A 14,520-nucleotide genomic window follows, 5' to 3' on the forward strand; every position below is an offset into this window, starting at 1 on the left:
ATTGTTTATTATATCTTATTATTGTATCTCTTTTTTTCTGATTATACCATGTATGTGTAATTTATATATGTCCGATTACGGATTGATAAGTATGCTGTGTGAGATAGCAACCTAATGTATTTAGGCAGCATAGATAAATAAAGTATTTCTCTCTAATTTAAAAATTAAAGTTATGGAAATATAAAGTAATGTAATTATTTGAAAATATTCATACTTCGTTGTTTTTTTTTCATTATATAACTTTATATTCTTATTTTATTAATTATGTTATTTTACTTACATATTTAAGAATATATTTAAGAGTATACCTTTTATTTTCCACTTCTTATTCAATTTTTCCTCCTTCAACCTCTTCATATGCCCATAGAACATCAGCCTTCTGAATCTCATCTCGGTTTCCAGGTCTTTGATTTTTCTGTAGATCTCTTCTTTAGATCTCAGCCTGTAACCTTCTTGTGTTTTCCTGGGCCATAGATTTTTCTTAAGATCCTCCTTTCTATTTTTAGCAGCTTTTGCAAGTTGGGTAGGCATGCGGTCTTCACCCCGTACATCACAACCTTGTAATGCCTTAACTTGGCACTGGAGGAGAGGTTCTTCTTATTGTAAATTTTAGCTGTTTGAAAGCTTAAATTTTCTAATTTGGTGGTTTTCTCTCGGATGCTCTCTTTCTCAGAACCGTTGTGACAAATTATTTCCTCCAAGTACTTAAATTTTCTGGTCACTTTTATTCTCCCATATTCAGTGTTTACTCTTTTTTTCTTGAAATTCACTTCAGTAGTCATGAGCTCTGTTTTTTTCATATGATATTTGTAGGGCTGCTTTTTCTGCTATTATTTGTAGGGTATTTATTTAACTAATAGCCACTTTCACTGATTCTGTAAACAGTGCGAGATCATCGGCAAATACTAAACAACTCACTTTTGTACGATTGCTTGTGTTCCCTACTATGGCTCCTGAGCTATTTTTTTCCCAGAATTTCTTCATGATTTTATCCAGGATTAAGTTAAAAAGTATTGGAGACGAGCCGTGTTTGTCTTAGCCTTGTTTTTATCTGAAAAGGTTTGCTTTTAAGACCCTGAAATTTCACTTTAGATTTTATATCTGTCAGAGTCAGTTTTATCAGATTTATGGTTTTCTGGTCTACTCCATACTCCTTCAGGATTTCCCTATCCACAGAATCGTAGGTCTTTTTAAAGTCAACAAAGGAAATGTAAAGATTTTTCCTTCTTTCATTACTTTATTTTTATCTATTTTCATTCTGTGCAATTATTTACTATAATCATTCTATATATCCTTTATTCATTGCTTGCTATCTTGTTTTTTGTTCTTAGCCCTGACAAAGGCTAGAAATTCTGGTAGAAACGTTGGCTCTAATAAATAAATTTAAAAAAAAAACTTAATTGTGTTATTTTCTGAACGCATCCCAAAAAATAAATAATATCTCCGGTAATCATTCTTATACAGCTAATATAAACGAAATTTAAAGGGAAATAAAGGCAATATTTCTTGGAGTAAAAATTGGGGGATATTACCCAAATTAATTATTATATTGGTAAGCTGGTTTAAATTAAGGTATTACTGATAGTTTGCTGGTAATAAGTGGACTGTATATAAATAACTTGATATGATGGTTTTAAAATGAAATAACCTCTATTCTCATTAAAGTTTTCTGACACAATTTGTTGTAAGGTTTGAGCAAAATAGTTACAATATATGTTAGTTGGTTAGTTGTAAATTTGGTTTTATTACATTAATTGATGAAGGTATTACAGTTTACTTGGTTGATTATATGGAGCTTGATGGTTGGTTCTGATGTGAATGTGATTATGGAAGGAGGGTTCTCTCTTCTCATCCTCCTGCCGCCGCCGCCTCTCTCATCATTATGAGAAGAGACCTTATTGAAGAGTTCTGTCCTCTTCTTCTCCGGTACAGGTCACGATGGCTTCTTTACTGGTACTAACCCCTTTGTTGTGGGAACCAAGATGGCTGCCCAGACTTCCTACTGCATATCTTTGCCACTAGATGGCATCATGAATGTCTGTTCAGAAGTGAGGGGGCGCCTTACTTAAACAGGGAAACAGAATAAAAGTCAAGAAAAAAGGGAGAATAAAGAACATGACCCTAAAGGACGAAAAGACGAACAAGATAGAGGAGTAGGAGGATTGGCGATTAAAAAATACGTTAGATTTGAAAGAAAAAGATATAAAATAATATGAAAGTAATATAATATTAGAAAATTAAAGAAAATGAAGCCCGGTAAAGTTGGGCGAAACGTTGGTCATTAAATGGTTTAATTACTATTTTAATTTTTTCTTTGAAGACATGGAACAGACTTAAAACATGCATCTGGAAATAATTTTAAACAATAATTTTTCTCATATTTAACACAGAAACTCAGTTCTGGCGGTCCAAAAACTCTTCCAAATGAAACTAATTAATTAAATAAAGAAACGAATTAGGTATTTTTATTCTCCTTTATAATTAATGAATGGTGCATCCAAGTGAAGAAAAAAATAAAAAACATTTAATTTTTCAACTAATGAGTTCCATAAGTTATAATTTGATCACATACTGTGGTAAAATATCACAAACCAAAAAAATTAATTTTTTTTTTCTATTTTGCCAGTAACTTTATATCTTAAATATATTTTGTAAATGTAAGGCAATGGACTAATAACTACATGGAACCGGGTTCGAATCCGGCTCTGGCAAATAATCTGTTACCTGTAGGCGTCGAGTCACCCCTGTGGGGTCGGGAGCCCTCCGGGGTTCACCCAGCTTCATAAAGTGGGTAACCTTGATTGGGTAAAAATCTGGCTGTCTAGCGTGATTCTGACCAAATCACCTCCTTGCACAGCCGTTGGTCTAGTAACAGTACTTCCTTACAAAATATTGGACTCCTGCCCCTTCATAGGCTGTACCGATACAGATTTAATTATAAATTTAATTTACATATCGAAGATGTTTATTAAATAAATTAATACAAATACCTTTAGGCATTGTATACTTGAAAATATATGTTTACTGCTGATCAAAATGTTTTGTTTTTTTTGTTAGTCTTTTAAAAATTGATATTGAACTGTTTAATTACTGACGATAATCGAACAATTTGATAGTTCATTGCAAATAGTGCTCGGACCTGCACTGAACTACTAGGTACCCACTTTGCTGGTAAAGGACAAGTTGAGATAAAGGTCTTGGAATTAAATGCCCTGTGCAACGCCACTAAGGCCTTGAAGATTGCTTGAGTTCGTCCACTAATCCCTCGTCCTCCCACCCCCCACGGCCCTACAATCGACTCGACCTATTTCGAACAACCGATTAGACAAAAACATCTATAAGTGGCAAGAGTTAATTAATTTGGATGTAGATACTAAAACGTTAATAAGTCTCCTTTATGTGTTTTTTTCCTTAATCCCTATAAGTCCATAGGATTTGATAAATAGGTGTAGGTAACGCTAATGATGGGTGAAATCTCTTGTACTACATTTCATATGCATTTTAAGAGGGAAATGAGGAATGGAATACACCTGGAATTCGGAAAAGCTCTGCGTGGGGTTGATGTCATGATAAAAACGGGTTGAGGGTAGCCTCTTTTTCTGTTTTGGTAATGCATTTGTAGAGGGGGGCCGAGGACATTGGATCTCATTTCATCATTTAGAAAGAGGAAGTCTGTATTTTGTGTCAGTATATTCACCAGGTTTGTTGATTCAAATAATTTAGTTACTTGTACTCAGTCGAGTCTGAGTCTGTCTGTGTGTGTCTGCCATCTTTGTGGCCGTCCTGTCGGTGTCAGTGTACTGAATAATGGGTTCGTACAGTACGGGAGGCGGTAGTCGGTAGTTCAAACGTCGTATGGACGTTGTCCGTTTTCGCTCTTTGAAGTGAAGTACGTCTCACTATACGCCTGAGTACACCGCTCTGAAAATTGTGCAGCCTCTTTGCCGTTGAAAGTGCTACGTTGGTCAGGATAGGTGCTACATAGAGCAGGGTTGTATTGCCTCAGCACACGAGAAAGACTTGATCCTAACCTGCATGATCTTACGGCAGTGGCGAGCTAGTGTCAGGTCTCTGTCAAGGGTGACACCCAGATACACTATGCTGCCTCCTGGTCTGTTCTCTCTCGTACCCTGCTACTCTATAATCATTAGGGAGAGGACGCTTGTTCTTCTGGATGGAGAAAATAATGCAGACTGTCTTCTTAGGATTAACTGTAATATTCATACCTTCCGATTTCTTGATTATTACCGTACAAGCCTTCTATGCCTGTCTCTCCATTCATTGAACTAATGTAGATGGCTATATCGTCCCCATTTGCCGCTACAGTAGCCCTGTCATACTTGGTTCCAACAGTTTCAGTTGTATATACAGAGAAAAGTATTGTAGATAGCAAAGAACCCTGAGGTACATATACACAGGTCTGTGGGACACCACTTCGAATTCGACTCGAACCCTTAATGAGCAGTGCTGCAGGAATGATCTCAATTGAGTGTATAGATGTTTTAATTGTCTTGTTGTTCACTTATCACTCATTTTTATTTTCATTTACCTATATATGAAATATATAGTATGGGGAAGTATTGGTATCGTGAATAATTTTGAATTCCAGTTTTCAGCTCATTTTTTAATAGGTTGCGCAATTCGCTCAAAAAATGTTTACAAAGCTACAGACGGACAAATTAGGGTCGTCTGTAGCTGAGGAAGTTGAGGCCTTTGCAACCTCGGCACTGCAGCGTCAGGAACTGCCGGTTCGGAGATGGCCTCCGTTTGTTTTTGTAGTGGTCCTACGAAATGAAATCTTGACCCCCTACAGTACAAGAGGGTAGTACACAACAGATAACCCCGTATGTATGTCAAAAAAAAAATAAAAAACAGATTTAACTTACTTAATACAATACTTTTCAGTATTTTGAGCTAAAATTTTACAAAACAACTTTATCGAAGAATTTTAACTTCTTTATTGGAATTTAAAACTGTACATTATAATACATTTAGTTAATTTGATGTATGTTATGGAGTGATACAGGCGTGTAGAGAAACTACCCATTGGTAGCATTCTAATGACATTTTACATTACCAGGTCTCGTGGCCATCTTCTTTTCAGGCGCTTCGGAGGATTGTCAGGAATGGAAGAGGATGCAAGATTAGAAACTAGGGGGTTTGAGTGGTTAGAGAGTTTATAATGGAAGCAGTGATATCTGGTTCGGGCTAGATTGGTTACATAGGGAACATTAAGGTCTTTCTTTATGTATGATTTTATTTGTGATAAAGTAAGGAGCATTGAGGATTTTACGAAGGATTTCGGATTGTAAGGATTGAATACGAGAGGAATTCGAAGGTTTAGTGGAGCCCCAAAGCTCAACTCTATATGTCCAGATTGGCCTTATTACAGTAATGTAGATCAGTCTTTTGCAATGTGTTGGAAGTTTAGACCGTTTGTCTAGTAAGTGCTGTAATAGTCGAAATCGACGTGCAGTTTCCTGTCTTTTCAGTCTGGTGTGAGGATTCCAGGTTAATCCCTTGTTTTATAAAGTATATAAACAATTAGAATTGAGGTAGTGAGTAAATTACTATATTAAATTATGCATCCAAGTATACATTCTGGAATTAGAGTTAGACAATGTGTGACCATAGATCAGTTTTTTTAAAAAAGTGAAAAAGTCTTGATATTGGGGTATTCTCTCATCATCTGTAAATCTGAAGAGAGTCGGTGTGATTCGTGAGCAATACATTCAGTGAGAATGTGCCTAACGGTTTCAGTAGTAGCGAAACATCGGTGAGTGGGTGAGTCGAGTATGGCCTATCCGAAGACGGGTTAATACATCTCCCTGTAGTAGATTCAAGTTTCTGGTTGGACGTTTCACTGACAGATGACCACTGAACTTTTCTTTACTTTACCAATGACCTTTAAGTGTCGATAAACTGTCGTCTATACACTTGTATTAAGTTGTGCTGCAAGCTCTTTAACTGTTTGCTAAGGGTTTTCTTCTACAGTTATTATATTAACCGTCGTCAATTGTTGGTGGAGTTCTTCCTCTGGGTTGGTTATCCGAATCTGAGTCACTAGCGAAACATTTTTCGAACCATCGTTCATAACAATACTCTTTCCTGAATGCCATAGTAATGATTCTTGCAGCTTGGGCTGCCGTGTGTCCAAGTTTAGACTCATAAAAACAATTACACGAAGATTGTGTGTTTGCATAGTCATACTTGATGGAATACGAAACAATGTGCAATCAATTGAAATGATAGTAAATATTTTTAAAAAAGAGGATAAATAACGGTTCATTATAATCTGTAAATGTTAACGGAGTGAACAACTGGAGTCCAATAATCCCACTTTGAATTTTTGTAATAATAAAAATGGACATTTAATATGAAATAAGACAATACTAAGCTGAAAACTATAATCTTTCTAACTTTCACGTATTAGCTTCTATCTTTATGTGTATTTAAAAAATAAATTATGAATTCTTATTCAGAATAAAGAAGATTTAATATCCGCCTGAGACAAACTAAACTAAATTTAAATTACCTAAATTGAAACTACCTAAATACTAAAATCAATAAAGATTAATCACGTCTATGATTTAATAAAAAGCCAATAAAGATAATTAAAATATTAACTTATTTAATAATAAACTTTAACTTCCTACCTCCTGAAGAAATATTAAGTACTAACTAGTTTTCACAAATTACAAACAGTCAAAGAGCTGATTTGAAGAACTTCATAAAAGGCGAAAAGTTTATCCCTTCATTATAGTACAAAAGCCGGGGAGGGAAAAAAGGCAGTTATTTATTCCCCAATATTTGATTAATTTAATAAAAACTATGTATAATTACTAGTCTAAATTGATGAGTCTGCCAAGTATAGGTAGGTAGAATACAAATTGACGGCTTTTTTGTTTTTTGTTTTTGCGACAGTTTGATTTCGGAACACGTATGTTCAGACGAGTGGGTTTCGGTTTTGTGAAGGTGACAGTTTGATTTTGGAACACGTTACGATTGTTAAATGTGAAGTGGTAATAGTTTAAAGGCCCTCTCGTTCGTTCGGTACAACATTTTTATAAAATATTGCTTTTTAAAAAGCTACATCGCGAGAACTATTGAACATAAATAGCTCTATTAAGGCATACAGTTTAGATAATTTGCTCTACTTTAAATGATGTTCTCTTAGATTTTCTATTGTTGTTGGTTGTTTTGAAGATATAGAGCTCCGAATAAAACATTAATTAGTTTTAACGTTTTGAAAAAGCCGGCATTTTTTATTTCCCCTACCTATACTTGGCACACTCGTCAGTTTTGACTAGTAATTATACATAGTTATAACTAAAGTAATTCCAAATTTCGGTAAAATAACTAACTTTTTTTTCCTCTTGGGATCTTGTACTAATTATAGTACAAGAGCTGGAAAGAAAAAAAAGGCAGTTATTTCACCCCCAATATTTTATTACTTTAATAAAAACTATGTATAATTACTAGTATAAATCGATGAGTCTGCCAAGTATAGGTAGGGAGAATACAAAATGGCGGCTGCTTCAAAGCGCTAAAAAACTTTAATTTTTCAATTTAATTTTGCTCCATATCTCATAAATCAACAGCACTAGAAACCTAATAACACACATTTGTACTTGTTTTTCAATTATAAGAACTCAAAAAAATAATATTTTGTATCTTCAACCATCATTCAATCTTACCATCAGCGTTACCTATCTGAGATCAGTATGCGGCGCCGGTTCGACATTTTTCATTGAGTGACGGTCCCACAAAATGAAAAGTTTGACCACCGACCATTGCTTAGGCAGTATAGGAATCCAATGGGAATCTTGGCCGAATAACATTTTTGGTTGTCCGAATATTTCAAGGCGTTAAAAAAAAAAAAAATTAATTATTCTTTAGGAGCACTATGTGTTCGAACCTATTAATAGCACTAGAAAACCTAAGGGAACATCATTTAAACAAGAATTAACTTGCTAAAATATGATATAGTTTCATGATTGGAGAACACTGTCGGGGGGAGAGGGGGGCGGTCATCAAAGACAACATAAATAAACAAAACATTATTTATTTATTTTATGCCGACGTTTCGACCTGAGTTTCAGGTCTTCATCAGGGGTTATGGCGTAGAAGGTAGGCCTAAAACTGAGTTCTTAGTACAAGAGGCCAAGAGGAGAAAAAAGGCAGTTATTTTACCCCAATTTTTTATTACTTTGATGAAAACTATATATAATTACTAGTCAAAATTGATGAGTCAGCCAAGTATAGGTAGGGGGAATAAAAAATAGCGGCTGTTTCAAAGCGATAAAAAAACTAAAATTTTTCATTCAGAGCTCTATATCTTAAAATGTAAGAACAACACAAGAAAACCTAAGAGAACTTCATTTAAAAATGAGCAAATTTACTAAAATATGAGCCCTAATAGAGTTATTTAAATAGTTCTCGAGATATAGCTTATTAAAAAGCAACATTTCATAAAAATGTTGTATGGGACGTACCGAAAGATCGGTAGTTAGTGAATTTATTTTGAAAAATCTATATCTCAAAAACCATTTAACGTACAGATGTTTATTAGCACTCGAATTAAAGCTAGTTTAATGAGCTATAAAGTAGTTTATAATGTTTATCTTCGTAGGAGTAATAGTTTTCATTAAATTTGCTAATATAAATTGATTTATAGCTATTCGGACAGATTTTGATTTGCCAAATTTATATTCATACGTGAATATCATAAAAACTACTACCTCTACGAAGATAAGTGTCATAAATTACTTTATAGTAAGTTAAATGTCCTTTATTTTGAGTGTTGGAAAAAATATCTTATGGATCTAGGGATATATTTTTTGCAAAAATCTAACATTTTATACGAACAACTAAAAATTAACATTTTCTGAGTTTATTTTGTCAAATATCCTAAAAACTACTAGTCCTACAAGGATAAATATTATCAACTATTTTATAGTAAATTTAACTAGCTTTAATTTGAGTGCTGGCAGGCATCTGTACGTCAAATGGTTTTTGACATATAGATTTTTCAAAATAAATTCACTAACTACTGATCTTTCAGTAGATTTTAAAGAAATATTGCTTTTTAAAAGGCTATATCGCAAGGACTATTGGACGTAAATAGCTCTTTTAAGGCTAATATTTCAGAAAATTTACTCTTCTTTAAATAATGTTCTTTTGATTTTCTATTGTTATTGGTAGTTGTTAAAGATATAGAGCTCCGAATGAAACTCAGGTCGAAACGTCGGCATAAAATAAATAAATATGGTTTTGTTTATTTATGTTGTTCTTTGCTGACCGCACCATCCAACAAACTTCTCCAATAATTAATCTACGGTCAACTATCTACACCTCATTATAATATAGTTTCAATAGTTTTCAAGATATAGCTTCTTAAAAAGCAACATTTCATAAAAAATGCAAATATAATCCACAAAAAAACTATTAAAGGGGCAATTAAAGTGTATTAAGTGCTCAACAGAAATTCAACTCATTATTAGGACAATATAATTTTATATATTAAAATGAGTAATACAAGTGTAATAAAATGATGTAATAATGACTTAGTGCTGAGGATATAAGAATATATAAAGAAAGAAGAGCCACTCACTTGTGCCAGCTATAGCGGGCAGGCGCGTACTGACTGAAGGCGAGTAGAGAGATCTTCCAGTCCAGTCTGCGGCGGCCGTCTTCGTCTAACACGTCAGTCCGCTCTTCAGTCTAAACAGAGCAACGTCAGGTTAGTCTTTATGTTCAATGTGCCATCACTATCATAACATCCTAAGTCTATCTATTGTCTTAAATATAAGCATATATGACTTAAATTGACACCATTTTTTTAAATATATCCTTTAGTTCGAACTTTACATTTGAAGTAAAAAGAAAAATTTAAGCGCAGTAAATTAAGACAATAAAAAATGAAAATAAATAAAATTATTCATAAAATGTTAATTTATAAATAACAGAGTTAAAAATTTACTTATTATGCTAATAAACATATATTTATTATGCTATTTCATCACTGTGAATGTTATTAATAATAATTCTATACATTTATATTCATTTAATCATTTTTTATGTGATATTAATATTACTATTATAATAATATTATTATATTAATATTACTATCATATCATACTTTACAACATTTATATCTTGTTTTCATTTAACAATGATGAAGCAGTGCAAATATGGGCGGGAAACCTTCCTCACTAATAACTTATGTTTCTTATAATTAATGACACACTGTCACATATAATAGTGAATAAAAAATAAATTTATAAGAAAAACAAAGCTACTCTAACACAATAAATAAGGTACCTGACCCAAATAAGGAACATGTTATTTTTTTAATATAATCAATTATTATTTAATTCTTTAGCTTAAAACAGTTTCTTACAACAAAGGGATAATGTCTTACTGTGATTTAAACTTGCCATACAATAAATGGGTTAAACTTACCATTCATATAAAGCTACTTCTAAATAATGTTTATAAATTATTTATTAAATATGAATATATTTTTCAAGGACCATGTAACGATAAATTGTTATAAGAACTTTTAGAGGAATTTAGCTTCTAAATCATTTCGATATTTAAAAAAAATAAAAACATTCATTTTATTGTCATTATAAATTATAATCTAACTCAAAGTATTCTCAATTGTAATAATTCAAGGACAAATTTAAACCATTAATTTTATATACTATTCTATATGATTCACAATTAAAAAAAATATTTTTTTAAAAACTTTTTGAAAAAAAAAATTGAATAATTTCCATTTCCATAATTCTAGAAAGACAATTAGGTGTAAATTTCAAATATATAAAGATAATAAAATAATATTATTTAAAGTATAACTAAATAAAAATACAATATTTAATTGTAATCAAAATGTTTAAAGAAATAAATAATTCCATAGAGCCGTATTTATAAAATAGGAATTTTATTTAGACAACGGGGGTGAAGAAGTGAGTATAAGTTTAAAAATGGCCAAAATTATAAAAATAAAAGGCCGAAACGTCACTAAATATACATTTGCATGAAATAAAATTGTTTGAAAATACAATTAATAAAAATATTTTATTTTTATATACTTTAATTTTTTTGCGATTGTGTGTTGTTCTAAAATAACCTTCTTCAATGATTTTGATGGATAATTAATAATTTAAATATGAACCCAACTAGAAAAAGATGCGACATATTGAAAACATTTTTCAAGTTGGATTCATAAAAATAATTGATTAAAGGGGGGAATGGAAAATGGAGGCTGTTCCAAAATATTTTTCAAAAAATATGTCTTTATTCGGAGCTCAATATCATTAAAAGTACCGACAAAATTAGAAAACCTAAGAGAACATCGTTTAAAGTAGAATAAATGTGCTAAAATATGAGCTCTAATAGAGCTATGTAATTTCAATAGTTCCCGAGATATAGCTTTTTAAAACAAAACATTTCGTAAAAACTCTGTTAGTGAATTTATTTTAAGAAATCTATATCTGAAAAATCATTCAACGTTCATAAGTTTATTAGCACTCAAATTAAATCTAGTTTGATATAGTTAATGGCGTTTATCTTCGTAGGAGTAGTATTTTATATGATATTTAGCTGACACAGCATTGCTTGGCTGTTGCTATATTTGAGGATGTATATAGATTAAATGATTACAATTGAAAAATAGTCACAGGAAGAAAAAAATCTCCAAATAAATCGAGGTGTAAAATTCCTAATTTTTAATTTCTATAAAAAATGATATTTAGTACTCTGATACGAAGCTAAAGACGAATATGAAATGCTCATTTCTAAAAAAACATTTTCTGACCTACTTTACACTGAGCCTCATTATGTTATTATAATTTTTCATGAACATAATATATCTTAGATTAATTTCTTTTTATATATGATTGTTTGAGAGAGGTTTAGTTTATTATCAATTCACACAATTTTGATCCCTTTTTTTCTCTCAACTTGTATTCTTTAAAATTCTCCAACGTTTCGGCCCTCAGGCCATTCTCAAGAATACAACCTTCAATACTGATGTCATTGCTTTAAAAAAAAAAAACGAAAATTGCAGGCTAATTGCCGTTGTCGCATATAACTTTTTTTTTAAAAAATAATATCCCTAGATTTAAAACTTTTTTACAAAACACTTTCCCTTCTTTCATTTATATTTACAACTTAAATATACGAATTTTCGGAAAACTCGAAAAATAAAATGTTTTAGTCTGAAATTTTCTTAGTCTTCTTTTTAAAAATCTAAAAAATGGAAATAACTTCAATACTACTCTACCGATCTACACCAAACTTGGCAGTTGTTCAGGGCTCTAAAAACTACACTAAAAGGCACAAAACGGATCTAATTAAACAAATAACTACCGCAGATATAAAATAAAACGTGAGAATTTTTTTCCCTCATTTGAAACTCACATTTTACCCTCAAAAAAACATCAAATATAACTTTCGATTTATGCTATAAGAGCAGACATTCAGCTTTCCAACGGTTCTATTAACGTGACAATCGGATAAAAGGGAGTGGAGTTATTAACGATTATGTGAAAAATGGTCGACGGTGGGGGGGGGGGGGAAATGCACGGATGGAATCGAAGTGAAAAATGAATGATTTTTAATTTCTTCCAAAAATGGTATTTAGTACTTTGGGACAACCCTGAAAACGAATATGGTTTTCTTTTTTCTGAAAAAAATTAACCGAACTACTTTACTCCGAGCCTTACACGCTTAATTCTGTTCATAAACTTTTTTCTACTCAAAAATGTCATGATTTCATCATCTTTAAACCTTCCCACGGCGAAATGGAACATATAGCAAAAAGCCCCAGGCAAATTGCTCCAGTAATAACTAAGCATATCGAGGACAAAGATTCGACAGCTCTCTTTTAGATATAGAGAGATTTCCCAAAATAAATTAACTAAGTCTTGTTTTCTAGTTGTTCTGAAAATATTGTTAGCAAATAAAATATTATGTCTAAGGAACTACTAGACGTTGAGATGTCTATTAAGACTGTTAGTTTGGTATGTAGTTTTAAAGATATGGAGATCGGAATGAAATATGAATTCCTTTTAATGTTTTGAAACAGCATATTTATAGCCATTTTTAATTCCAACTACCTATTGCTGGCCGACTCATAAATTTTAACTTGTAACTGTATATAATTTTCTTAAAAGTAATGAAATTGGGGTGAATTAAATGGTTTTTTTTTTTTTTTAGGACTATAAAGTGCAATGGAGTTTTTATTCTTATGGTAGTTTTAAGGATATTAAGCTTGGAATAAAAAAAAAAAAAAATGAGCAATGAAAAGTTTAGATTTTTCTAGATTGGAATAAATTCCGAGGGGGTGAGTACTTTAATATATACTTTTTAATGGCATTTATTGTACCCTTTATAGGGTCTAGATAAAATGCACCGTTTTGTAAAAGTAAAAAAAAAAAAACACCTGTTTTTTTTTAATTATTAGAATTCAAAAATTTATATTTTGCAACTTCAAAACAAAATCATTTTTGGTTGTCCCCGAACGTAATTGTTGGTAGCGGGAATGTTTCAAAACGTTAACAAAAAAAATTAATTGTTCATTCGGAGCTCTATATCTTTACACTTATTAACAACACTAGAAAACCTAAAGGAACATCATTTAATGTAGAATAAATTTACTAAAATATTAGCCATAGTAGAGTAATTTACCTACAATAGTTATATCATGAGTGAGTGCATCAACACCAGGGTAATCAACTATATGTAAATTCTCTCATTAAAACTGCTATAATCATGCTCATTAGCAGGTTTGTTTACCTGCTTTCTGGCACGAAGGGATTATCATAAAGGTCACAACCCTATTCTTATAGTACAAGAGTCCGAGTCAAAAAAAGGCAGTTATCTCATCCCAATTTTTGTTTACTTTAATGAAAACTATGTATAATTAATAGTCAAAACCGATGAGTCCGCCAATTTTAGGTAGAGGGGATAAAATATGACGGCTGTTTCAAACCTTAAAAACATTAATTTTTCATTCGGAGCTCTGTATCTTAAAACCTACAAGGAATAGAAAATCTAAAAGAACATTATTTAATGTAGAGTAAATTTAGCCCTATAGATATAATAAAAACATTAGCCCTAATAGAGCAATTTACCTTCAATATTTCCCAAGCTTTTTAAATTTAAACATTTCATAAAAAATGCACTGAAAATTAGTAGATGGTCAATTTATTTTGAGAAGTCAAAGTCTCAAAAACCATTTGACGTCTAGATGTCTATTAGCACTCAAATTAAAGCTAGTCTAATGTACTATAAATTAGTTTATAGGTTTTATGATATTTGACAAAATGTTAATTTTTAGTTGTTCCGATAAAATGTTTGATTCTTGAAAAAAATATACCTCAGGAACCGTAAGACATACATAAGTCTGCCAGAACTTAAAATATTGAGTGTTTGCGGCTTTAGCGCACTTGCTCAGCCTCCACTGGCTCATTACCAGTGATGCGGCGAGAGGGATGCGCTGGGATCTCT

The 14,520-nt window shown here is 31.8% G+C and overlaps 1 protein-coding gene and 1 long non-coding RNA gene across 4 annotated transcripts in view; one reads left to right on the top strand and one right to left on the bottom strand.

Annotated features, from left to right (window-relative positions):
* Window positions 1-9,613: 9,613 nt before the first annotated feature.
* LOC106690419 (uncharacterized) overlaps window positions 9,614-14,520 on the bottom strand; it is a 105,610-nt gene continuing 100,703 nt past the window's right edge. For all 3 annotated transcript variants that reach the window (XR_001344600.2, XR_010844167.1, XR_010844166.1), the window contains one exon: window positions 9,614-9,723. This is a non-coding gene — a long non-coding RNA (uncharacterized lncRNA). The remainder of the gene's footprint in view (window positions 9,724-14,520) is intronic.
* Window positions 9,627-14,520, top strand: part of LOC106690416 (Tyrosine decarboxylase 2) — a 78,475-nt gene continuing 73,581 nt past the window's right edge. Inside the window, exon 1 of the mRNA XM_014435855.3 lies at window positions 9,627-9,742. The gene's annotated coding sequence lies outside the window, so the exon portion shown is untranslated. The remainder of the gene's footprint in view (window positions 9,743-14,520) is intronic.

This window comes from Halyomorpha halys, unplaced genomic scaffold (genome assembly GCF_000696795.3).
Source record: "Halyomorpha halys isolate HHAL.00 unplaced genomic scaffold, Hhal_1.1 Scaffold1709.1, whole genome shotgun sequence".
Taxonomy (NCBI): Eukaryota; Metazoa; Arthropoda; class Insecta; order Hemiptera; family Pentatomidae; genus Halyomorpha; species Halyomorpha halys.